General features: G+C 31.7%; 1 protein-coding gene and 1 long non-coding RNA gene across 4 annotated transcripts in view; both read left to right on the forward strand.

The window, feature by feature from the left end:
- The window catches only part of LOC126734272 (pyrokinin-1 receptor-like), a 534,619-nt gene that overhangs the window by 208,185 nt on the left and 299,716 nt on the right, over positions 1-26,718 (forward strand). The gene's annotated exons all lie outside the window — the stretch shown is intronic.
- On the forward strand, positions 3,812-5,674 carry LOC126734276 (uncharacterized). 2 transcript variants are annotated; one of them, XR_007660018.1, is made up of 4 exons: positions 3,812-3,986; positions 4,848-5,009; positions 5,068-5,211; positions 5,464-5,674. It is a non-coding gene; the product is annotated as an uncharacterized LOC126734276 (long non-coding RNA). The 2 variants fall into 2 exon arrangements; XR_007660017.1 differs by having other exon boundaries at positions 4,848-5,211.

The raw sequence follows: 26,718 nt of genomic DNA on the forward strand, positions 1-26,718 counted from the left end.
TACCTGGAACCCTTTACGAGGGGTTGAAAGCACCCCTTAAATCTTAAATAGAAAAAGGGGTCGTGTCATTCCTTATTTTGAAGGCCTTTTTACTCTGAATTTAAATGGTGACTTCTGAGTGACTGATGGATATCTTGTGGATATAAAAATAGCAAGAAATACAATCTTTACTGCCAGTAAAAGTGGAGAGATAAGAAATACCTACCCTTTTCCTTTTGTGTCTTTTAAATAAAACAAGTTTATTTAAATGACGTCAATTTATTAAATGTTCAAATTGTGCCCCGCCTACTTCCATGCAGGAATACAGGTTTTGCTCAAAACAATGCCTGACGTTTTGTAGAAATTCAGGTGTTATCATCTGACACTCATTTATAATTCTCTGGCGTAAGTCTTCTAGGGTGTCTGGTTGGGTACCGTAAACTTTTGTTTTTAAATGCCCCCATAAAAAAAATCTAATGGGGTTAAATCGGGTGACCTAGCTGGCCATTCCATAAAAGGTCCTCTCCTTCCAATCCAACCATCAGGAAATATATCATCAAGATATTGCCTCACACCAGCAGCATAATGTGGAGGCACTCCGTCTTGTTGGAAAACGACTTGATCATCATCAGAATGATTTCCGCCTTCCATTATTTCTACTATTCTTGGATATACGGCATTTTCCAAGAGATCTCGGTACATTTCTCCATTCAAATTTCCTTGCAGAAAAAACGGACCAACAGTGGAGCCGTCCAAGATTCCCGCCCAAACATTTAACTTCTCAGGGAACTGGGTATGAACTTCACGAAACTGGCCCGGATTTGCATTTGACCAGTAGCGGCAGTTATGACGATTTACGTTGCCATTAAGAAAAAAAGTACATTCATATGAAAAGCAAATATTGTAAATAAGACGCGGATTAACAGTTATCATATCACTAAGCGATTCACAAAATTGCACTCGTCTGTCAAAATCATCCTCATTCAGTTCTTGCACCAGATGAATTTTGTAAGCATGGAATTTGTTATGCTTAAGTATCCTATGAACACTACTTTTGCTTACTCCTGTACTCGTCGCCAATTTTCTGACACTTATTCCTGGCTCGGCATGAAGTTGACTTAGGACAGTTATTTGCATTGCTTCATTGACAACAACAGCATTTTGAACCTCACGCTTTTTATTTAAGACACTGCCAGATTCCCTAAATTTAGCAACTATTTCTAGAACGTATTTTCTGTTGACCCGTTTTTCTGGATGAAGGTCATTAAATTCTTGTACCGTTCTATTGGCACAATTGTTATGCCGAAAGAAAAACTCTATCATCTCAACCCTCTCTGCAGTAGAATAAACCATTGCTAAGAGTGTTTCAACACGTAAAAGACTGGGTAATAATTTAAAACTATTTAAATAAATGCTGCTTTATGAAAAAAGTACCAATGATATTTAGCAAGCTAAATAAATTCTTCAGATACTTGTGTTTGCATTTTATTTGGTATTTTGTTTTTATTTATGATATGCTGATAAGGTGTAATAACAATAATATTAACAATACTAATAAATTTTTAATCATGTTTTAATGATCCAATAAAAAAAATTGTAAGAAAGGGTTTCAGGCATAAAGGTTTATTTAAAGCATTTTTTCCAGAATTTTATTTGGCTTTCATATTCAGAAGAAATCCATCAGTCACTCAGAAGTCACCATTTAAATTTAAAGTGAAAACGCTTTCAACATAAGGTATAACATGATCCCTCTTTCTGTTTAAGATTTAAGGGGTGCTTTTAACCTCTCGTAAAGGATTCCAGGTATTAGGTGGCCTCTTAATTAATAAGTGACCCCTTCGAAAATAGGATTTCCTTGTTCTTTTAAAAATATTATCCAAAAAAGAGTCCATAATACCTTTTTCATTTTCGCTGTTTCGGCAATTTTGACAAGCTGTTTTATCCAGAGAAATAATTTTAGCCACTTCAAATTTGGCAGTTATATTCAGATTTAAAAGACCTTTAAAATAAGGTATCATACGACCCCTCTTCCCATTTAGGATTTTAGGGGTGATTCCACCCCCTCGAAGAGGGTTGCTGGTATGAGGGTGCCTTGGTAAGGAAAAGTTGTCCCCCTCAAAAATAAAATCGACGTGTCCAAGATTTTTGAAAAAAATTTTTTTTTTCATACCGAAAATAGCTCTGTTTCGTTTTCGCTGGGACACCCTGTATAGCTTAAAGGCAATTCATTTTTAAATAGGTAAGTAGATATATGTAGTCTTTTTATTTTGTGCAGTTACATTAAGGATTTCATTTTATGCAGAGCCTATTAAAAAAATTCAGTCCATAAAAAGGAAATTCTTAAAAACCGTAGTATAAAAATATAGACCATAATATGTCATGCACACATTTCCTGAAAAACATACTTACATACTAAAGTGTTATCGAAAAAAAATATAGGTAAAAATAAAATTCCAAAATTATGAATCTGCACTTGCAGCGATACTCAATAGCCCTATAATATAAACACTATAATAATTGCTTCATTTTAGGTCATTTATATATACTTATAATGAATATAAAAAAATTACAGCACCACATTTAAAATTAGCTACTAATAGATTGTGAGTCTGTAACTTGGAATAAATTTTAGAGTTAAAGATAATTAAAGTGTTTTTTATTTCATATAAATTATAAAATCTATTTTATTAAAAAAGTTTCTTAGCAACTGTTTAAAATGTAGTCTATTTACTATTTAATAAACATACTTCAAAATTTTTGTGAACATTTCTTATAACTCCTGGAGAAACTATTCTACACTCATACCATTTTCTGGTTTTCAACTCCTCAATGTTTGCAGGATTAAACGCATATAGTTTAGATTTTAAATATCCCCATAGGAAAAAATCTAAAGCGGTTAAATCGGGAGATTTTGGTGGCCATTTAGAAGGTTCTCTTCTACCAACGCCCGAAAATAAAATATCCAGATATTTTCAGAACGTGCAAAACAAAAAAGAAACCACATGTGCCAATTTGACATATCAGCTTCTATTCAGTCAGGTAATAGAGTAGCTAGATTTGGTATTAGTTTCACTTTTAAAAACAACAGAGTTCGTTTTGGGCCCAATAACGGCAATTTTGTCGATTTACTTCTCCCTTCAGCATAAACGTTGACTCATTAGAAAAGAGCATATTTTCTGTTTTAATAGTATTAATCTGCAGTACTTTCATAAATTGTTCGCAAAATTCAATTTTTCTATCTGAACCTTCTTAAATTCTGAAAAATTGTTAGTTTAAAGGGATGAAATTTCTGTACCTTTAGAAGCTTTAGACTGAAACTGACTCGACTCCAATTTGCGCGTTACTTGCCTAGTGAAAATGTTAGGATTGCCATGAATAACACAATCATTGAATTCAAAAAATTCATTCATTATTCTCAAAGAGACTAATAATATCTACCTAGGAGGAAAATATGCTTAGAACATTGAAAGGCTAGAATTAGTAAACAACAACTTTGTTTGAGTCCAACATGTGCACAGGGGCAAGAGGGGTGTTTTGTTTACAAACATATTTGCCGATTCTCTGTTGTCAAGTCGACGCAAATTTCCAACGGACGAAATTTTTAGCTATATTTTAACAACCATTATAACGGTAATTTAATTTATTTGTGTTGTATTTTATAGAAAAATTTAAAATAAAAAGTATAAATACTACAATTAACCTATTTTAAGAAAAATAATATCCTTAAGCAAAAAAAAAATAAAATTATTAACATTCTTATCCCTAAAACTGCTTCTAAAAAATTTGAAGCGACAACACCGGAGCTTAAGCACCTGAGCCATACGCGTAGTGTCATCTGTCAAACGGCTTTTTGTTTATTTTCGGGATTCGTGTATTTTCTTTAATTTTCGGTTTCAAAAGGAAAAAGGCCACATTTTAGTGTTTTTTTAAATTGCTAGGATGGGAAAAACTTGTGTCGTTTGTGCCGCATCATGATAAAAAGGTGATTCAAGCCGATCTTTTCACAAGTAAGTACCGATAGTTTCATAACATCACATCATGGGGTAACCATCATCATAAACGTAGAATAGGGGATCTTATAGATATAAACTTAATAAAAACATGAATGTGAAAGTGTGCGTAAAATACCAAAATATTTATATTTTTAAATCTAAATATTTTTTTGAACATATTCATCTATCAATAGGCTATAAAAAATATAAAACTAGAATTTTGTCCCTGGTTTTATTGCAGGATTTTATGTTTTTTTTTTGTTGTTTTGGCAAAAAGAAGGCATACCTAATACCCATGTACCTATCTATGTATAGTTATGTTTTTTTAATATAGACATTAGGTAGATAGATGAAATTACTAATTTTTTATTGCCTTTAAAGAATTTTGAAATTTATTTAGATATTGATATCTATGTATAAAGTTAATTTTGTCTTTCCCTAAAATTTGGTCGATAATTTTTTTCTGTTTTACCATATTGCAACTTACAATAATATATATAGTAATTGGCACCACATATTAATTCATTACTGTAATTTTTTTTGCTTTTTGATTAAATATCAAATACTTATTATAGACTGCCTAATATATGCCCAAAGGGAACAATGGATTTCATTAATGGAAATCAACACAATTAAACAGAACATATTTGTTTGTTCAGATCACATCCTTAGAAGTGATTTCTTATATAAGGAAGATAATATTATCAGTAGCCAGATATAAAACAAATCAGCTTTACCTCAAAGATAATTTTTTTTAAATATATTTTTTTAGTATAAAAAAATCATCACAAAAAGGATTAGTGTTACTGATATAAGCTTTATTTATAACTAATACTAATTAAATTAGGTAAGTGTGTAAAACTATTTTTTTACTAGGATTTCTGATGCACTGGTTAAAAACACAGCAGCGGATAATTCAGTTAATTTACCAAGTGATTTATCCTTCAAAGCTGCAGGGGCAGCTTTCCTGAAGAGTGCAAAAACTTCTTTAGCTTCCAAAATGGTATATAGTACAAACAGTGAAGCTAATATAGATAAGTATGGATAATTAAAATAGATTAATATTTTTGATACACCAAATTTTGTATAATTACAGATCTGATCATTCATCATCAACAATAACTGCATCTGAGATTAATAGTTCTACAGTAATCGTGGGGTCTAGGTCAACAATTACTATTTCTCATCAAAGCCGTTTTTGTTTAACTGGTACACATTCCCTGACTCTGCCAAGGAAAAGGTAAAAATACACTCAAAATAGACTACTAGTTTTTTGCCATGTATTATATATATCTTATTTAATTGTATTATATATTAAGTGATATAGTATTTTATTGTGTTATATTTGTTAATATTAAAATATTTAATATTAATTAAATGTATGATATTACAAAGATTCTTTATAATAACATACATTTTATTGATCAATTGGATTATCATAATACATTTTTTTAATTTTGGTAATACTATATTTTTATGTATATTATTCTAGGGTAAAATCAAAATGATATCCTGAGGACCTAAGCACTGATGATTCCACCGTTTTAAAAGCTAAATCACTTGTCACCAAATTATAGAAAAAAAAATAAAGAAAATTAAAATTCGAAGATTGCAACAAACAAATTTGCGCCAAAGAAATTGAATTAGATCTCAAGTCATTATTAAAATACTTAAGAAATAATAACATGATTTTCGAAAAATGTTGGGCAACATACTACATATTTTATTTGACTTGTAAAAGTACTTGTTTGTATATTACTAATAAACTATCTAATCTATTGTACATAGTCTTTATTCTTAGGTAAGCTTTGTTTTTTAATATAAATTAATATGATATAATAATTGGTATTATGTATTATATAGGTCACTATTAAATGTTTCAAAACTATTATAAGGCTAAATACTCATAATAAAAATCTTATAACCTACAAAAAAACCTGCAACTCCTTCACAATTTGAACATCCTTGTAGTTTTAACTTTTTCCGCTGAAGCAATACTGTCTCTTTGAAAAAGTCAGCACCATAGAATAATAATATATATAGAAATATATAGAATATATTTTATGTAATATAAGTAAGTGATGTAAAACTGAGTTTTGTCCAATATAACAATAAAATTTTGCAAAATGTTAAAAATTTGTGTCTTAAAACATGATTTATTAAGAAATCTATAAAATATTATTAATATAATAATATTAATAAAATATTTAATTTCCATAAAAATGCTTTGACAAAAATGCTGCCTTTTATTACCTTCCTCTAATGAAGTCCGTTAAAAAAACACATAAATAGCTCATAAATGGTAATATTACTTATAGTCAAACTCTTTAATAATTAATAAACATTTATCAGTCAAATATTTGTTGACGACGTCACTGGTAAAGAGTGCTTGTATCGGTGACATCAACAATGCGATCGAGCGGCGTTGCGATGCCATTACCGTTTTCTCGTTTCTTCGTACTTTATTTTCATTTATTTAACGTATATTGACTTCAATATATTCGATATCTTATCAAATTTATTTTAAAAAAATGCTTGATATTTTATTAAAGGGGACTAGTAGTATTGTTTTGTGCCTTCGGAAACAACTGAAAATTTTTATGCTATTATAAAGTGATTTTTGTCATTTCTCTATAAGCATTTGGCATCATTGCATCAGAGATGTTGCAAGCAAACAAACCTGCCCATAGTTCCACGGCATGCTACTTCTAGCCTTTCAATGTTCTAAGAAAATATGAGTTTATTTTCCTCCTTGTTAATACATTAATATTGAGATTTTCAACGAGCGCAAAGAAATAACTAAATGAAATTTACGAGAAATAGTTGTTCTTTAACGCGACCATTTTCCCGAAACTATTTTCAATGTTGCTTACAGCATCTTGCGACCTCGGTGGTAAATAAGGATAATATGTTTCTTAATAGTCCATAATTTCCTTTTGGGTAAAAACTTTACAAAACACCTTAGACAAATATTTTAACAATGTTAAAATTCACTAGTTTTACGAAAAAACAATGTTCAGGAAAAAGCAATACTCTTAAAATTATGTAGTTCTAAAACCTATTCTGAATAATGTATTTTATGATTTCATGAGTGGCTTAAAATACTTAAACTAAAAATAATAAACTTCATATCTTCGAAATTAGAGGTGACCGAAAATGGAAATTTTGCAGCTTTGTATAAATCAATATGCACTTTAGAAATAAACAATAAAAGCAATTTTTTTAAAAATCTTCAGTAACATTATAATATGTGTTTGTTACAATCGTATGTGTCAATTGTTACAATCGTTCAAGCAATTTAATTAATTTTCGGCTTAAAAACCATTGTGTGATAGTGGTGAGCCTGGACTGCAACTAAGGGGATCCCTGTTAAGAAGACCACAACTGTCTTATTCGGTAAGTGCCTATTTAAGTAGTGTGGTACATTTTTTTTTTTTACAATTTTCTTACTTGCGTTAGCAATCACTTACAATTTTCAAATACAGTCCACAACCTTTCCAATATTCTATTTATGCGTTGACATAAAATGGTCCGTTCGAACCTGATTTGAATTAATTTATAAAAGATATAATTTCATATTCCTTTTATTTCAAAATTCAAAGGCCGCCATCTTAATTCCTTTTTTTTTTACTTTTCATGCATAAAATTTTGCAATAAATCGGAATACTATTCAGAGTAGAAAGTCGTTCTCGTCCTTAGAAAACACCATATTATTATTTTTTTCCTTTTCTTATTTAATTTTCCAAATCCATTTACAATTTAATATTTGGCCGTATCGCGCCGTGCAACAATACAAGGTATTTCTACGTAAATTTATTTTTACTCAGGAATTTCAGGTACCCTGCAAGTAAAAATATTCGTATTCTCATTCGTAGATAAGCAAGCATTTATTTGATCTTCTTTTTATTTAATAATAAATAATTTAGTCCGGGCCCAATAAAATTATTCTTCTTAAAATTCTATCTTGCAGTAATTTATAAAATTGATTTTTCTGCAATTTTTAAATTATTTATCTATAAACTTTCCCTCAGTAATTAGCATTGCGTACTTATTAATAAAAATGAGCCAACCACAAAGGTTAGAGGTAAAGAAAAAATCGTGCATCAGTAGAATTACATAATTTTATACCATTGGGGTTCAGTCGAGACGCAACAAAAAAGGGTCAATTCAAAGCTAGGTATGGCGATATTCAATAGGTTTTCGATAAGTATCATAACCAAATTATATTTCAGGTCTAGTCCTCAATATTACAATAATTGTTTACTATGTAGTACATGCTTCTTCTACTCTAGAGCACAATGTTTAAAGAAAATAAGTCCGGCCCTGCTTCATTACCTATCCCCATCTCCTTGATGCCCCGCGTCCGATGTGTCATTGTGTTTCTTGTGCTCAGAGCATCCACACGTTGCTGCTCTTCGCGACGTTTATTTTACGCCCAGTCGGCCATTCAGAGAGAAATTTATATCTGTTTTTTTTTGTATACGTAAAGCCCTGGGGTAAGTAGGTAACCTTATTAATTTTACCCTAGCTGGACGTCTTGACTGATATTGCATTTCAAATGTAAAAACCTATATTAATTTAATTCCCTTATTCGGATTATAGCTGTTTTTTACAGTTGGAATGGGCAAATCAAAGAGGAAAAGGCGTCGTAGTTGCTCTTCGAGCAGCGAAGATGATTCTGTATTCACTCGGCAACTTTTAGAGAAGGGAAATTAAGAGTGTTAAACAACAACAAACTCAAAAATCCCGGTCTCGAAGTCGTAGCCGACGACGAGAACCACATCGTCAACCTCGTCACGAGGCTAGGCGACGGGAGTCAAGAACAACCGTGAAACGAAAAACATTGCGACATTGGCTGCGGCTCCAACGCGGGCTTCGCTCGAAATTCCGACGTTGCCACGTCCAGCTGAAGATCTTTTTGATCGTGATATTCAAAATGACGCCTGTAGCGTTGTTTCAGAGGATAGTTTATTGAATTTGGGTACTTGTAGTGCTCAATCACATTTAGGCGGTACGAGGGATGTATGTAACGCCCCTCAGGGAAACAACATTGACGACGCCTGTAGCGTTTTGTCAAATTACTCTCGAGGAAATGAACTTGTAATTCATAATGACGTATCCTTACCAGAGGATGTCATTGAAATGTTCGGGGTTGATCCAGAAAGTACGGCAGTAAACGGTTTATTGTTGCACAATGAACTTGCAAAGAGGTGGAAGGCTATTCTGCAAAATGGCCTTAAAAAGGATGAATTATTAGCAATCCTAAATAAATATGACACACCCTCAAATTTGCCTTTTTTAACCCCCCCATTACTCAATCCGGAGGTTAAGGCCGCCTTACAAAAGTCTAATCTTTCGATAGACTATTCACACTCTGAGGTACAGAGTCAATTAGGAAAAGAGCTCGTTGCTTTAGGCAAAGCAATCACGAATGTCCTTGGAAATATTGAAAATATTCCTGGAGGCATAAAAAGCGATTTACTTACAGATCTTTTTAACTCTGGTTGTATACTAACTAACCTCTTCCATCGGGAATCTGTTACAAGGAAAAATCTTATTACACCTCATTTAAAAAACCTGCAGGTAGTTGCTTAAAAATGCGTGCCTACTGAATATCTGTTTGGAACAGATCTATCAGAAAAACTAAAGTCTCTCAAGGCTATTGAAAATGCAAGTAAAGAACTTAAAACGGTGCAAAGACCTTTACTTATTAAAAAGAGGGTGGGTGATACTGTAAGTAACCGAAATAACCCTGGATCGAGTCAACAAAATCGGCCTTTAAACACGTACAGGCCGGTCCGTCATTATGCAGAGACGCGGCCGGCCAGGCAACAAAAATCTGCCTACCGGGCAGAACCAGCCAAAACTTACCGCAACAAAAACCAAAGCACCTGGAGAAAGAGAACCTAAAGGTGAGAGAAAATTTAAAAAATAATGCTCTTTATGTCGGTCTCCTCTTTCATTTTTACGAAAATTGGCTCTTTATAAATCCTTCCTCAATTGTATTAAGCTGGATTAAAGGATATAAATTACCTTTTATTAAGAAGCCTAAACAAGCAGTTTTCCTACGTTCAAAATCATTTGATCATAGAGAAAGTTGCCAAATTAGTATTGAAATTTCCAACTTACTAAAAATAGGGGCAATACAGAAATGTAGTTTTTCAAAAAATCAATTTCTGTCTCCATTATTTTTAGCCGATAAAGCTAATGGAAAAAAAACGTTTTATCTTAAGTTTAAAACGTTTAAATAATTACGTTTTCGCCCCCCATTTTAAAATAGAGGACACCAGAGCGGCAAACAGGTTAATTCAGAAAAACTCATATGCAGCCACTCTCGATTTAAAAGATGCATATTATTTACTCTCAATAGCACCCGAGCATAGAAAATATTTAAGATTTTCTTATAATAACACCCTTTATGAATTTACCTGTTTGCCGTTTGGTTTGACAACCGCGCCTTACACGTTCACGAAGCTTCTACGGCCGGTAGTAGAACATGTGCAGTGTACCAGGGGGGTACTTTGCGTAAATTTACTTGATGATTTTTTGGTTCTAGGGTCATCGAAAGACAAATAACCTCAAAGTGTTCAAATTCTTATGGTCACATTAGAATCATTGAGATTTATAGTAAATTTGAAAAAAAAGTGTGCTTTTTGCGGACAGAAGATTTAAATTTCTGGGTTTTATTTATAATTCAGTTTTAATGACCATAGAGCTAACATTGGAAAAACGAGACAAAATTTTTAAATGGTCTCAACTGTTAATTAACAGGAAAAATTGCAAAATTATTACGCTTGCAAAATTTTTAGTCTCTAACGTCAGCATGCCCAGCTGTTAAATACGGCTGGGTGTATACCAAACTTTTAGAGAGAGAAAAACATCTAGCATTACAACAAAATAGTGATAACTGTTATGCAAAAATGAATATCTCAGATCCTATGCGGAACGATTTAAAGTGGTGGGTTTCCAACATTTATACCACAAATAATGATTTGAGGAAAGATTCTTTTGATCTTGAAATCTTTACAGACGCAAGCTTAACAGGCTGGGGTGCATTTTGTCAACTGCCAATGGATGGTGAGATATCCGTTATAAAGACGAACACATTAATTTCTTAGAACTCCAAGCTATTTACCTTGGGTTACAATGTTTTGCTAAAAATTACTCAAGCTGTAGGATTTTAATTCGTACCGATAATACTACTGCGGTTTCTAGTGTAAATAAAATGGGTAGCGTAAAATTTTTGAAGTTAAATGATATTACAAGGAAAATTTGGTGTTGGTGCGAATCCAAAAATATTTGGATTTTTGCATCATACATACCCTCAGCTGAAAATTATAAAGCTGATAAAGCTTCTCGTGTCTTAAATATGAAAACTGAGTGGGACCTTAATAATGACATATTTTTAGAAATATGTCCTTATCCTGGCTGTAGCCAGGTTATCAGGAAAGCCTTTTTAATACAAGGCATACCGGAAAATGCTGTAACAGTTATGGAAAAATCCTTAAGTGACAACACATTAAGGCAGTATAATTCAATATACAAGCGATGGTGGGAATTTTGTGTAAACAGGAACTTTTTACCATTCAAAAAGAACAGTTCTCATATAATATCTTTCTTGCAAAACGTTTTTGAAACAACGGACAACATATTTGGTACGTTTAACTTTCACCGTGCTGCCTTATCCTTATAATATAACAACTTCATCAGATTTAGGAGAAGATCCCCAAATTAAAAGATTTATCAAGGGAATTTTTAGACTTCGACTACCGAAGCCAAGATACAACTGTACATGGGATCCTCAAATTGTTTTAGTTTTTTTGGAAAAAACAGAGACAGATTCTTTAAAGTGTCTTTCTCATAAATTAATCACCCTACTTGCCTTAGGAACCGGCCATAGAATGCAAACATTGTCTTTTATAATTCTTCCAAACATTCAATTTACTAGCGAAGGAGCCAAAATATTTGTTTCTGATTTAATTAAGACATCTAGCATCAATTCAGTACAACCATGCCTAGATTTGCCCTTTTTTGATAATCCCAACTTATGTGTAGCATTAACGCTTAAGAAATATTTAGAAGCTACACAAAATCTGCGACATGAATGCCTCAAACTGTTCGTAGTAGTAGTTGGGTAAAGGAGACCTTACAGGCAGCGGGAGTCGACTCTTCTGTTTTCAAACGCATTTGCTCGGTTTTATAACCGACCACTTAAAGATAAGAGTTTTCTTGAAACACAAAATAATTAAATTAATGTGTCTTCTAGGATAAGTTTTTTAAGGCAAAATAATATTTATATCTCATTTTTATACTTACCTACAAACGGTCAAGTACTACTAAAGAGTTAATTTTTGTTTTGTTTTTGGGAAATAAAAGTTCAGTTTATTTTTATTTTTATTTACTTATAGGTTGTTTTATTTAAAGCATTAGATACTTGGGTATGTATCTACATATATTTGAAATGCACTGTTTTTCGGCTTCCGACTTTAAACATCCACATAGTAAACAATTATTGTAATATTGAGGACTGGACCTGAAATATAATTAATCGATCAAAAGAACTTACCTGAAGTTCGATCGTAATTATATGAAGGTCCAGTCCGAAAATATTACAACCCACCCACCCTCAACCAGAGTATATGTACACCGAAAAACAGGAAAGGAAATCTTTAAAACAATGACACATCGGACGCGGGGCATCAAGGAGATGGGGATAGGTAATGGAGCAGGGCCGGACTTATTTTCTTTAAACATTGTGCTCTAGAGTAGAAGAAGCATGTACTACATAGTAAACAATTATTGTAATATTTTCGGACTGGACCTTCATATAATTACGATCGAACTTTAGGTAAGTTCTTTTGATCGATTAATTATTATGAGTAGAGATTACTCAGAATTTGAGGTTCAAGATAAAATTCGAAAAGATACTGAGAATATTTATTACGAGGGTCTCTCCATTTACTATAATTGCTGCGTAGAGGAATCTTCTATTAATAATACTGGGGACCGTTCAATTAACGTAGAAGCTACTGCAAAGCTTCCACCAATAAAAATTCCAAGATTTAACGGCGACCAAAAAATTTGGTCAACTTTCCATGTTCTTTACGAGAAATTAATACCTGAAAATGTCAAGCTTTCTAATGTTAAAAAGTTTTATTATTTATTGTCATTGCCATCTTTAATACTACTGTCAACTTTTTTGTGATTGGTATGCTTACCACGCTGATCTAATAGCACTATACCACCAGGTGAATTTTTCATTTTGCCGAGGACTGTTCTAATTGGACGGTCGCCTATACCCAAAGTAGATTTAAATAATAATTTGCAGACCCGAATTTTTCTGCCTTCAGTCATAAAATGAAAAGCATTTTTACCAGAATGATTACTGTGCTCTAATCTGTATAAATACTACTACTCTTTGTCTTTGAATATCTCCCATACCCCAATAAGCTAAGAAAATATTATTACGCTGTTCTTCTGTCACATTTGAATAACATTTTAACCTGAATTTACTACATGGAAGACCAAGGCTTCTTTCATTAATCACTTTTTAATTTTTTGTGGAATTTGAAGTATAAGATTTTCCTGTATTTCTTAAACGTCTGGCTATTGCCTTTTTTGATCCTGAAGGGTTTGCTTTTCTTTTCCGTCTTTTTTTGATTCTCTACTTCAAGTATCTCGTCTGGGGTTACTTGTGACTCATTTGCGTTCAATATCATATCGGATGATCCTGAAGAACAAGAAGAACTAAAAGAATCGTCCGAGGAAGATGTTGAAGACGATAAAGAAGAAGAAGACGATTGAACATTTTCAAATAGTGGATCCTTAACACTGTCATCAGATGCACGAAGAGAAATATTCCCAGTCAAAGATTCTTGTATATTTTGATCCTGTATTAACTCCTCTTCTTGTGCTAAAATAAAACAAAAAAGCCGTAAATATTGCAATAATATATCGATTGTGTTACTGGTAACATACTACTTGACAATATGGTAGGTAGAGAATTTTTATCAACTTGGCTGCCAGATTCTAAGAAATAGTTTAAAAGAAAATTACTTTTTGTTTCTTCTTTTAGCTTATTTTTTTCATTTTCTTGTGCTAAAAAACAAAAAGTCTATTCTAAAAATTCCGCCTAAAATAAAAATTTTAAAATTAAAACATACATATTAATACACCCGCCGGTGATGGAATTTTTTCGTGGTCTCCTTCTAAATATTCATTTACTTCTCGTACTAAAACAAAAGTGAATTTTTATAAAAAAATAATAGTTTTCAGATAAAAATTTAATCGTACTATACATTTGGCAATGGACTCATCCTCTGAGAGCTTGTGGATTTTAAACAATCATCTTGAACGCCATCGTTTCCATTTTTTATATTTTTATTTTCCTTATTTATTTGTTCTAAAAAATAAGGAATCATTGAAAAAAAACAATTTTATTTATTTTGAAATGAGAGGACACTATACTTGGGTAACCAATCTTAATTTTATGCGAGTCTGCGAGTCACTCACTATTCGTACCGAAAGAACCTTGCTTTTCTGTAGCAACTGCTATCTGCACCAGGGTCCTATCATGCATCGGGAGTTGGATCTTGTGTTCCATATTACAGCTAAAAAAAATTAATTTAATGAAGAAAATAGCATTTATATTATTCGTTTATATAACGTTTTATGGCGCGCTAACAGCCAAACAAATTTTAATATCTAATAATTAAAAAAAAGTCATAAAAATATACATAGTTCTGTAAGTATTGATGTAAACTCTGTCACGTAATCTAAAATAAATAATTTTTTTTATAATAATTAATTTGTTTTACCAAGAATAAAGACACTTTGCGAAAAGAGACATTAAGAAAAAAATTATTATTAAATTTAATATATGAAATTTACAAGAATAATGGTTTAATATGAAATATGACGATCTTATAAAACACTTAATTACAAATACAACTTATTCTTAACAGAAATACTGTCACAATCTGTAATATGTCACTATTTAACATAAAAAAAAAATAAATAATAAAATTTTTTACAAGAATAAAGACATATTTTAAAATATGACGGTGTTACAGCAAAGAAAATAAATTTTATTAATACTTACTATATCAAAAAGACGGTTGATCGCGTCTAATGCCTTAAATGCTATTTTTTCTATTTCACTAAAATCTGATGCCGCTTAGGTGCGATTGATTACTGATTTGCGAATAGTTCTTAACACTTTTTCTGAGTCCCTAGCAGTTTTAAAATCTCTTCAATTTCAAACTGATCAGTGGGATTTTTTACTTCTGCACATTTTTCTTGAGAAACTTGATATTAAGACTCGCACTAATTTTGAAATTCAGTCAAGCAATTCAGAAATTCCAAAGTACACAGAACTTTTTCAATTCCTTGAAAATAAGTGCAAAGCTTTAGAATCCGTTCAACATTTAAATTTTTCAAAAGATAGGTCTTTTGCTAATAGTAAAGATAAAGTTTTCACAAAATATTCAAATAGTAACATTGGGTCTATAATATCAATGCAAACAAATACTTCTAAAATTGCAAATTCAAAAATTAAATGTATCTCTGTAAAGAGCACCACGGATTATCCAAATGTGCTCAATTTCTTTCTAAGTCACCTAATGATCGATTTTCTTATGTAAAACAAAATAAGTTATGTCTTTATTGCTTACATCATGCGCACAGTTCCAATAATTGTCCTTCATCTTATAGATGCCGTACATGTACCAATCGTCACCATTCATTAATTGATATATTCAAAATTTCGAATGAAGTTAATCCACATCCATCGGTGAATATTTCTAACACCGAAACAGAAAATCAACCGTGCAGTTCCCGTTCTCAAGAACGTAGCACCTTTTCAGCTAATACATACACCGACCAAAGTGCGGTACTGCTCGCCACGGCTGCAGTCGATATCCGTAATGTATTTAGTGATTTTCAACCAATACGTATTCTCAATGATTCTGACAGCCAGTCTAGTTTTATTAGCGAAAAATATTTACGGTCATTAAGCTAACAAAGGTAACAATTTACTACAAATATTTCTGGGTTAAACGACATGTCATTTGGAAGGATTATCTTTAGCTGACAAAAATTATTTTCGTTCGGGTCCAGTGGATCTTTTAATAGAAGAAGAGTTATTCGCTCATAATACTTCTGAAAGGGCGTGTTGTTGGCAAAGCCGGCGAACCTACGGTCATTAAAACAATCTTTGGCTGGGTCCTATTAGGCAAAATTAATTATAATAGTATGCCTAATCGAGTCACTACATTTTTTCTTTCTTCAATCAGATCTGAATGTTGATATTTGCATTCCGAAGTTCTGGGAAATTGAACAAATTCCATTTAAAACCTTTCCCTCACCTGACGATATATGAGTTATTTTTCAAAAAAACAATTACAACAGATCCAACCGGTCGGTTTGTTGATTCTCTTCTATTTCGAAATTCCAAACCTGATTTGTGAGACACATATCCTCAGGCGTATCGTCGGTTTTTACTATTGGAAAAAGATTAATAACATTTACTACCCTGCACGCTGCTTACTCGGATTTCATAAAAGAATATTGTCATATGGGACACATGTCTGTGGCTCCTTCAAGCAGTCGTTTTTCTCCTAAACCGACTTGTTTTTTGCCCCATCGCTGTGTGCTGAAATCGGAGAGTGTAAGCACTAAACCTAGAGTAGTTTCGGATGGTTCAGCCAAAGGGCCTACAGTTTAAACGATACTTTACTTCCTGGACCAAAATTACAAAAGAACATTACTTTCTTTCTTTTACCTTTCAGATTAGATCCTATTGTGTTTATTGTAATATTAAACAAATGTTTCGACAAATTTTAGTTTCTCCTTCCGATCGAGATTTTCCGTTACTGGAATATACGTTAAATACGGTTACTTTTGGACTTAGTTGTGGTCCATATTTGGCCATGCGTACAATTCAAGAGTTAGCTTTGGTAGAACAAGCTAATTTTTCAGAGGCTAGCCAAGTGCTTTTAAATCAGATCTACATTGACAATATCTTGGATTCAAGCTCTTCTATCCAAGCGGTTCTTTCACTGGTAAATGACCTTATTGCATTATTAAATCGAGGAGGGTTTCAATTACGGAAATGGGCTAGTAATAGGCCAGAAATACATTCAAATGTTCCTAAATCTGATTGTCAAATCCCTCTTTCCTTTGATAAGGAAGAACCACAATTTCTTAAAGTCTTAGGACTTTAATGGGCATTTTGTCTGATATAGGGCGCATTTTTGACCCTTCGGGATTCCTATGTCCTGTTTTGTAACGGGCAAAATATATAATGCAAGGCATTTGGGCATCCGAAAAGGATTAGGATGAACCTCTTCTGGAAAAAATTATTATTTCATGGCAAAAATTAAAATCTGAGCTCACAAATCGTTCTGAGTTTACTCTTCTATGACGAGTTTGGTTCGATTATTTCAAAAGATGTGAAATCCAAGGCTTTTGTGACGCATCCACAATTGGCTATGCAGCTGTTGTATATTATAGAGTTGAAATGGCTAATTCTATTGAAGTTTTTCCAATTTACTCAAAGGGAAAAGTAGCACCTTTAAAATCTCTTACACTTCCGAAGCCAGAGCTTTCTGCGGCTAAACTTTTAGCAGATTAAATTTTCTTTATAAAGGAGATACTAGGAATTCTAGTAGATACCTTTTCGACCAAATAACTTGTTGGACTGATTAGCAAGTTGTACTTACTCGGCTAAAAGATTCTCTAAGCCATTGGAAGACCTTCGTAGGGAATCGTGTAAGTCACACACAAAAAATTACTTTTCCGGATACAGGGAGGTATATTCCTTTCTCTCCAAACGCTGCCGATTGTGCTTCTAGAGGATTAACACCCTCCCAATTACTTTTACGTAGTATGTGGTGGCATGGGCCAAAATTTCTTTCCTAACCTAAAAAGGAATGGCCAAAATTTACTGATACTAACGACGAGCATGTTTCTTAGATTGATTCTATGGAAAAAAATTGTTAGTTTTACAAACTAATACCTTAATTAATTTTTTGGATCTTCTTTTACAAAATTTTTCATCAATCATTCAACGAATTTTATGTTGTTGTTTTAGGTTTATAAATTCACTGAAAAAACCTCAGAATAAGTTTAAAAACCCAATTACCTTAAAGGAGATGGAAAATAGTTTGCTGTGCACACACAAAAACACACACAACAATTCATATTTTCCGATCTTATTTTAAAACTCAATAAAAATGAATTGCTCCAAGCCTTTTCGAAAACTTTCTATTTTTCTAGACTCGCAAGGTCTAGTTAGGGTAGGTGGTCATTTGCGAAAAGCAGATTTATATTTATATTTTTCCGCAAAACATCCATTACTACTGCCTAGTTCACACCGTTAAACTAAACTAATTATTGAGTCTGCTCATAGGCAGTATTTACATCCTGGGCAAAAATGTTTACATAACTTACTATTACTAAACTACTAGATACTGTCAGTCAGAATGGTCATTACAAATGTTCTTTCTAGTTGTTTAAGTTGGTTCAGAGTTAAACCTAAACCTTATTTACCCCCTCTAATGGCTGATTTACCGAGTTATAGAATATCAAGGATTAAACCATTTTCACATGTTGCTGTCGATTTCTGTGGTCCTTTTCCAGTAGCTATTTTCTGGATAAGAGGAGCCAAGGTATTTAAATCCTATATTTGTGCTTTTGTTTGCACCGCTACAAAAGCGATCCACTTGGAGTTAACACAGGAACTTTTATCAGATAGCTTTATCGCAGCTTTTCGTGGGTTTATAGCACGCAAGGGAAATTTATTGGCATGTTATTCAGATAACGGACGAAATTTTGTGAGGGCACAAAATAAACTTCTTAAGTTAGCAAAACTAACTTCTGAGACTTTGACATTTCACTGGCATTTTAGCCCTCCTACAGGTGCTCATTTTAATCGACTGGCTGAAGCAGGGGTGAAAATGATCAGGTCTCATCTTAATCGAGTTATTGGTGAACAGCGTCCTATGAAGAATTTACGACCTTACTGTGTCAAATTGAGGCTATACTAAATTCTAGACCGTTATGTGCGCAAAGTTGAGATCCGAATAATATTATCCCTCTTACACCAGGCCATTTCCTGATTGTTGAACCCTTAAATTCTATAATTCGCGATCTTGACTTTTCAAATGAAAAACTTTCAAAACTTTTTAGATGGCAATTAATACAAAAAATGCAGCCAGATTTTTGGAAACGATACATTTTAGAGTATATTAATACTTTACATCAGCGTCATAAATGGACTGATTTAAATGACAAGGTTTAAATAAATGATCTTGTATTAATTAGGAAGGATAATATTTTTTCATTGCAATGGCCACTTGGCCAAGTTATTTAAGTATTTCCTGAAGACGACGGGCAAATTCGGGTGGCTGCTGTAAGAATCGCTGATGGCGTTTTTTGCAGACCAATAATAAAGTTCTCTTCCAAAACCTGAATAGTTGTTACGATTTAATTGAAGTTCATAATATTAATATTAGTCACATTAGTAATATTAATATTTTTAAATTTAATAATATTCATTTTAGTTTTTTTTTACCTTTTTTTTACTTTGTCTAATTACATAGGCTAATTACATGTCAGGCGGTAGGAACGGATTATGATTTTGTTTTTTTTACTATAAAAACACATACGTGTTTTGGGGGCGGCAGTCCACAACCTTTTTAATATTCTATTTATGCGTTGACTTTATATATTTCAATTTTGGGACTATATTAACTTCTAGATAAATCATCAAAAATTTTCAAAATGATTTCTAAGCACATTTAGGATAATATTAAATAGTAAATGGGCTACATTTTATAATGTAACCTTTGGGTACACCAGCATCGCTAAGGCCCGGCTAGCTTATATAGGTTAGCTTGGGGGGTTTACAGTTGGTCCTCTATATGCCAAGGTTGTTCATAGGGTGTGGGTGTTAAAAGGTGGATAAAAGGGCGCTATATACGGCTTAATAGATGTACCCACTAACCCACCAACATACCACCACCCCCGTATGTAGGAACCGTGGGAATAAATAAGTTACTCAAAATAAGAAGATATTACAATTTATTTGGTACCTTCGTTTCCTGATAGTCTGGAACCTACTTAGTATCACTCGATTGTCCTCTTTATACCTCTATATAAGTCAAGTCAGCCTCAGTGTAAGATGAGCTTGGTACATTTCAATATTTCATTTCAATGATGATTAAATACTGAAGATTTATATACTTCTTGAATAGATAGCATGGATATATAGCTAATGCAGAATATATAGCAGCCGATGAGCTTATCTGTGGATAGCTCCTCTTTAAATGAAAAGAAAGTCGGGCGAATCTACATTGTTGTGAAAACAAGCATATTAAAAATATTCCATCTGATCTAACTATCTGCCCGTAATGCTTCAACGTCATGCCGGCCGATAATAACATGAAATATAAACGTATAATGAAGTGTTCAGACAGATATTCCGAAGCATGGGCAACCCGCGCTCTGCCAAGTCACAGACCAAAAGCTGATTTTAGTTATTTCAAAATTACAAATAATATTGCTAACGAAAAATATAAAATATAGGCATAGGGTTCCAAGTAAGTTCCTGTAAATAGAGGTAAATATCTACAAAATTATATTATCGTAAGGTTATACAAATCGGGTGCTACATACTACAAAATTAATATAAATGATCAATGAAATCTTATCTAAATAACAAAGTACATAGTTGTCTTAACAATAGAAGTAAAGTCCTTAAACACTATGCGTAGATGGTTGCCTAAAGCCATTGCTATCTATCTATGCACAGTCAGAGCAAGGGAGTGGTATCTACCATCGATTCATAAGTTTCGCCATTTTATGAGCAAAACGGAATATTGAGATTGCTATACATTTATTAAATTATTTAAACGTAACATTGACATCTTACAATTTTAAACATTGGCTACACAACTTTATGAGTAAAACAAATTTTATAATTTATGATTTTTTAGGTTTTAATTATTTTAAAAACGATTAATCACACAAACTTCAAGTCTTGCATCTATATATAATTGATACAATCCTTAAAAATAAACAATTAAATATTAGGGTTATAATTTATAAAAATCGTCGATAACGTCATGTCTTATTTTTAATATACACCGTGTATCTTTGTTTTCAACAAAGACGAGCACAACTAAAAATACTCATCGACGGGTCTGAGGATTTTTTTGAATATTATATATAGTGTGGTTCTTAATTGTCCCCCCCTCCTATCTTTTAAATGTGTTTATATAAAAATTTGAAACTTGACCCGCATCAAAAATAACTTAAATACTACGTTTTGGTCCCTAGCTTATTTTGCAAAACTTCAAAATGGCGGCGGGATCCCAAAACTTGCGCCATTGCTGCGGAGATTAAGTTTTAGGTTTCAGCAATACAATCTTTACTTACTAGTTTTTTTTTTAAATTGACCTAAGTGATGCTGTATGCTCCTGCCCAGACTAATATACCATATATTACCAGAGTTTCAACTTAAGGTTTATACAATAGTATAAGAGTTTTATAAATAATATATAGTTTTACTAAAGATTTTCCTAAACAAATAACATATATGTATCAAATATTGTAATTTATTACAACATTACAAATATACTAAATATGATAATCTCTAATCTAAATTTGCTTGCTCACAATTAGGGTAAATTTATAATTGTCTACTTTTATACTATAAATATATTATAATTAGATACTATACTTTTAGATCGCTTATTGGACTTAAAATATGAACATATTGAGTCTCTCACTGACATAGTTCTATAGTATAGTCCTTCGACTCCTTTCACCCTATAATTCTGAAAAATCCAAAAACAACTGATTTATCTTTTTTACTTTTACTTAATTTATTTGTAATATCACTTACTATTTCATATATTGTGTTAGAAATGCCGCAATTTTCAGTAAATCCAAATTGATTTTTAGATAATTTCATTAGCTAGTCTGTATTTAGGCATTCTTTAAATATTTTTTCTAAATTTGAATTATTTTCATTGGTTGCGTCCAATACAATTTTATAAATTTTAAAGTTGCCAGAATTTATGTCGATTTTTTCTATACAATAGTTGATTTTTTCTATTTTAATTCGTTAATTTATAGTATTGATGTTTATGTTTTTTTATCAATACTAATATTCTTGTTCATTTAATCATGTTATTTAATAAGTTTAGGCTGCTAAACCTAAGCAAAAACATAAAAAACTTACACTGTTACTTACACTTAAATTTCTTGTTTCCACACTTTTTAGATGAAACGTAAAAATTACTTTGTTGACATAAAATAAGAGAGCCGAGCACAAACACACCCACTTTGCTCAATTGCTAGTTTCACACTGTCGAGCAGAAATGTGGAATTAGTCAAACGTTGTGAGGTTGCGTACACGAGTTTTTACCTTCCATTCTAAAGAAAAAAGGCGACTGTTTCAACCGTCCCCTGTTTTAATTGTCCTCGGTCTCCCCTACTACATCTGTTCAGGTGTAATTTGTTTGTAGAGTTTGTATTTTTTGTCAATGTCAAAAAAAAAACTAAAAAATAAGTCAGAAAACTAGTACAAATAAATTACACCTGAGTAGAAGTAGTAAAGAAAATCAAAATGCAAAAAATTAGACTTTGGAAGACTGCCATTTTGCTATGGATAACTAAATATTCTATAGGATCATAAAGCAGTGGGAGTTTTCAGACGATGTAGCGCATGACCCGCCTTTTCTATTTAATTTTATTGTTCAAAATGGCATTCCGCCGCTATTTTGCAAAATAAGCTAGGAACCAAATAGTAGTACTTAGCTTGCTAATGATTTGTGCCAAATTTTAAATTTGTGTATGAACGCAGTTAAAAAGATAAGAGAAGGGGACAATTAAGAGCCGCACTGTATAATAAATTTCAGATGACTTAATAATGCTTTGTATATTATTTACAAGATATTTAATAATAATAATAATAACAATAATAATAATAATAATAATAATAAGCAAAATTTATTATTTTTCATGATAGATTTACAATAATATATACGGAAAATAGTAATAGAACATAACAAATATGTCAATGCAACCTTCAGGAGATGCCAGAAACTGTATAAGTTAATTGTTAAGGCCCAAGTAAATACCTATTAACAAATATAAAAAAATATAAGAATGACGCTTTAAAGTAAAAAAAAACTCATATAAAAATGTTAGATAATATAAGTTAAAAGTGCAAGTAGCATGAAGCAAGCACATATACACATATTTAATGCATTAAGGGATAATGAACGGGAAAGGGAAGGAAAATGATTAATGTCGGGATAAATACATATATATTACGAATGAGAAAAAAAATTATATATATATTTATTTTATTATTTTTTTTTATTTTTTTTTACTGGCGAGAGAATAATAATTGTTTAGTTTGATTTTTAAAGGTAGCACAGGATAAGACAAATGTTGAAATGTTTAATGAGTTAGCAGTATTGGCGAGATTATATAAAAAATCTTTTCTATGTCGCGGAATAGTTAGCAGATGTAATTGTCTAAAGCGTCGGTGTTGAGTATTTATTCGAAACTGGACTTTACTGTATAAATATGAAGGTGTTTTTAATTTCAAAACTTTGTAACTAAGAGAAGCAAAATGTAATTTTCGACGATTGAACATATTTAACCATCCTATATCCTTAAGCTTATGAGATATATGATTTCGGTGACGACTTCCAAAAATAAGACGACAAAATGCATGCTTTTGCACTTTTGAATTCTACGAGAGTCGACTTGATCTAAGCATGGTTCATACACGATATTACAATGGTTGTATACGGATTCACAATAAAATTGGATAACACCAAAGAATCACAAAGATGCTTTTTTAAGTTTTGACCTAAGACTTCTTTGGTTATAGATAAGTTTAAGTGAACTATATGCTTTCTTTAATATATCAGTTATACGCTTATGAAATTGAAGATCAGAATCAATAATAAGACCTAAGGATTTCGAAGTATTAGTTATTATAAAAGGGGTGTCATTTATTTTTATTTTGAGTTCCTCGCTTATTCTAGATCTGTGGCTTTTATGTCCTCCAAATAAGGTAACTGGCGATTTTGTAGGGTTTATTTTTAAATGATGTTGTTTGGAAACTGTAATTAGATGTTGGAGGTCGGTATTAATATTTTGATTTGCAGATGTTATATTATTAGCGTTAAAGTGAAAATAAAGCTGAGTATCGTCGGCGTACAAATGGCAATTACAAAATTTTAAAAAGTCTTTAAAACGGCAAGTATAAATTGTATAGGGAAGTGGTCCTAATATACTTCCTTGAGGGACACCCACAAATAGAGGTATAGTATTAAATTTGGAACTTTTCAAAACTGTTTGCTGTCGATGATTACTCAAAAAAGAAGTAAAAAACTTAACTGCACAGTTTTAAAAGCCGATATAATGCAAGATAGACAAAAGAATTTCATGATTTATGAGGTTAAAAGCCCTTGTATAGTCTAGGAAAATAAGAGCACTAAATTTATCCTCATCCCACGCTTAAAAGATATCATCAGTTACGTCAGCCATAGCTGTACCACAGCTATATCCTTTTCGAAAGCCTGAGACTGCTTTAATAGCAAAATCTTATTTTTATTTAAAAAAACACGAAGCTGTATATCTACAATTTTTTCTAATACTTTAGAAAGTGTTGGAAGAATGCTTATTGAGCGCAGATCTTTCAATTCCTTAGGTTGCGATATTTTAGGCAAATGTGTGACGTAAGCATGCTTTCACAATCCACATATCTGGAAAATATGATTTATTTATTATATGAAGTAAAAAAGGAATCATAAATGGACAATAAAATTAAATCATTGTAATATTAAGGTCGTCGCTTCCGTATGCTTCGCTTTTTATGTATAAAATAATTCTCATTAACTCTTCCTCTGTCACAACCTTCAAACTAAAAATATTTTGAACATTATTTTTAAGGTTATTTATATAACAGTCAAGTAAACTTTGGTCTGGTTGTTGAGGATTAGTGCATGTCGATGAAAAAAAGTTATTTATTTCGTTAACATTAGATAGATGTGTTGGAATGCTTCTTTGCTTATTTTTTGTAATATTAAGTTTATTTAGCTCAGCCCATGTTTCCTTACAAAATACATTACCGTTAAATTTAGTTCTTAAAAAAGCCTTTATTTTATTGCGAAGAGCTGCTGTTGTAAAATTTCGGAATTGTTTGTAATATGCGTAGTAATCTGGGTTTTCTGAAGTTTTAAATTTTTTTAAAGCCTCGTTTGCCTATCACACCTCGCAATATTATATAATTAGTAATATTAATATCAGTACTATTAATTCCTAGTAAAGTATAACCAGGTTTCAGTTACTGCAAAAATATCTACATTAAAATCAAGAACATAGTCTTTAAAATTTAAGAAATTTGTCAGTAAATAACTGATATGGGAAATAATAAGCGACAATTAAGGGAAGGAAAAAAGATCTAAAGGAGTTGATGTGTATCAATCAAGTTTAAAATCGAATCAAAAAATTTAGTTGCAGAATTTGGATCTGGCTAGTCTAGAGTTTTTGCCAGTCATCAAAGTATATTAATTAGGTTATTTTGGGCTCTTCTCCTTAGCATATTTGTTTAATTTATTTTTTTACGAATCAATTTAATTCACTTTAAGTTTTTGTGTAATTGAAATGTGGTCAAGACATGTCCCGGAAGAAATGCAAATAACATTTATATATTATACAGTGTTAACATTTATTTAACGTGTAGAATTATTCTAAAAATATAAATCAAGATCTTTAATAAATGAATCCCTAGCTCAGTTAGGTGATCTGTAGACATAACTAACTTGATATCTAACATTATCTATATCTGACGTAATATTTATTTTAGATTAAAGTACTCTAACCGTATAAATCTTTATATTTAGATGCATTTTTGGGTAAACTAGAATTTCATCAAAAAAATTATTATCAGTCTTGTTAAAATAAAATTTATATCCTGAGATATTAAAACAGTTATACAGGGTGTCCGGAAAAAGGAGGCCACATATAGGGTGGACCAAAATAATGCGACTTTCGTCATGCCATTTTTTAATTGGGCGCTCGGTATTCAATATACAGGCCGTCAAAATGAGAAATATAAAATCGTTTTTTTGAAGTAAGTCGAGTGTTGTCATAAAATATTAAATTAAAATTTGGTGTAAGGGGGTTTTTTGGAACGAGAAATTAAAATTAGTTCACGGATTCGCTATACCTTGCAGAGGGCGCCACCTGTGGTAGGTTACATGTGTTAAAAATACCAAAACTTTTTTATACCCCTGTATAATAAAGTTCTTGTAAAAAATTCTAATTATCCAATCTTTTCTTGTAAAAAAAGTATTCTTAGTAAATGTCGGCCTGAGAATCCGTTTATGAGATATCCTAATTTTAAAATCTAAATACATTTTAACAAGTTAACAAAATAAACGTAAATTATTTTCCTAAATTAATGCTAAATTAATTATTATAATAAAAATCTTACAATAATGATCCTAAATTATTTGTTCTACGTGACCTCCATTCATTTGTATACACGTACGAGCCCTCTTTATTAAATAAAATTTTTAGCCTTTGTATAAAATATTTGATTTCAACCTGAAATGCAAGTTGCAATGATTCTTTCTTTTAAATGATCCTCGTTTAAAATCGAAACATATACACAAAGTCTTTTATACATCCCCAGACTGAAAAATCCGATAGTGTA

The sequence above is a fragment of the Anthonomus grandis genome, chromosome 3 (assembly GCF_022605725.1).
Source record: "Anthonomus grandis grandis chromosome 3, icAntGran1.3, whole genome shotgun sequence".
Lineage (NCBI taxonomy): Eukaryota > Metazoa > Arthropoda > Insecta > Coleoptera > Curculionidae > Anthonomus > Anthonomus grandis.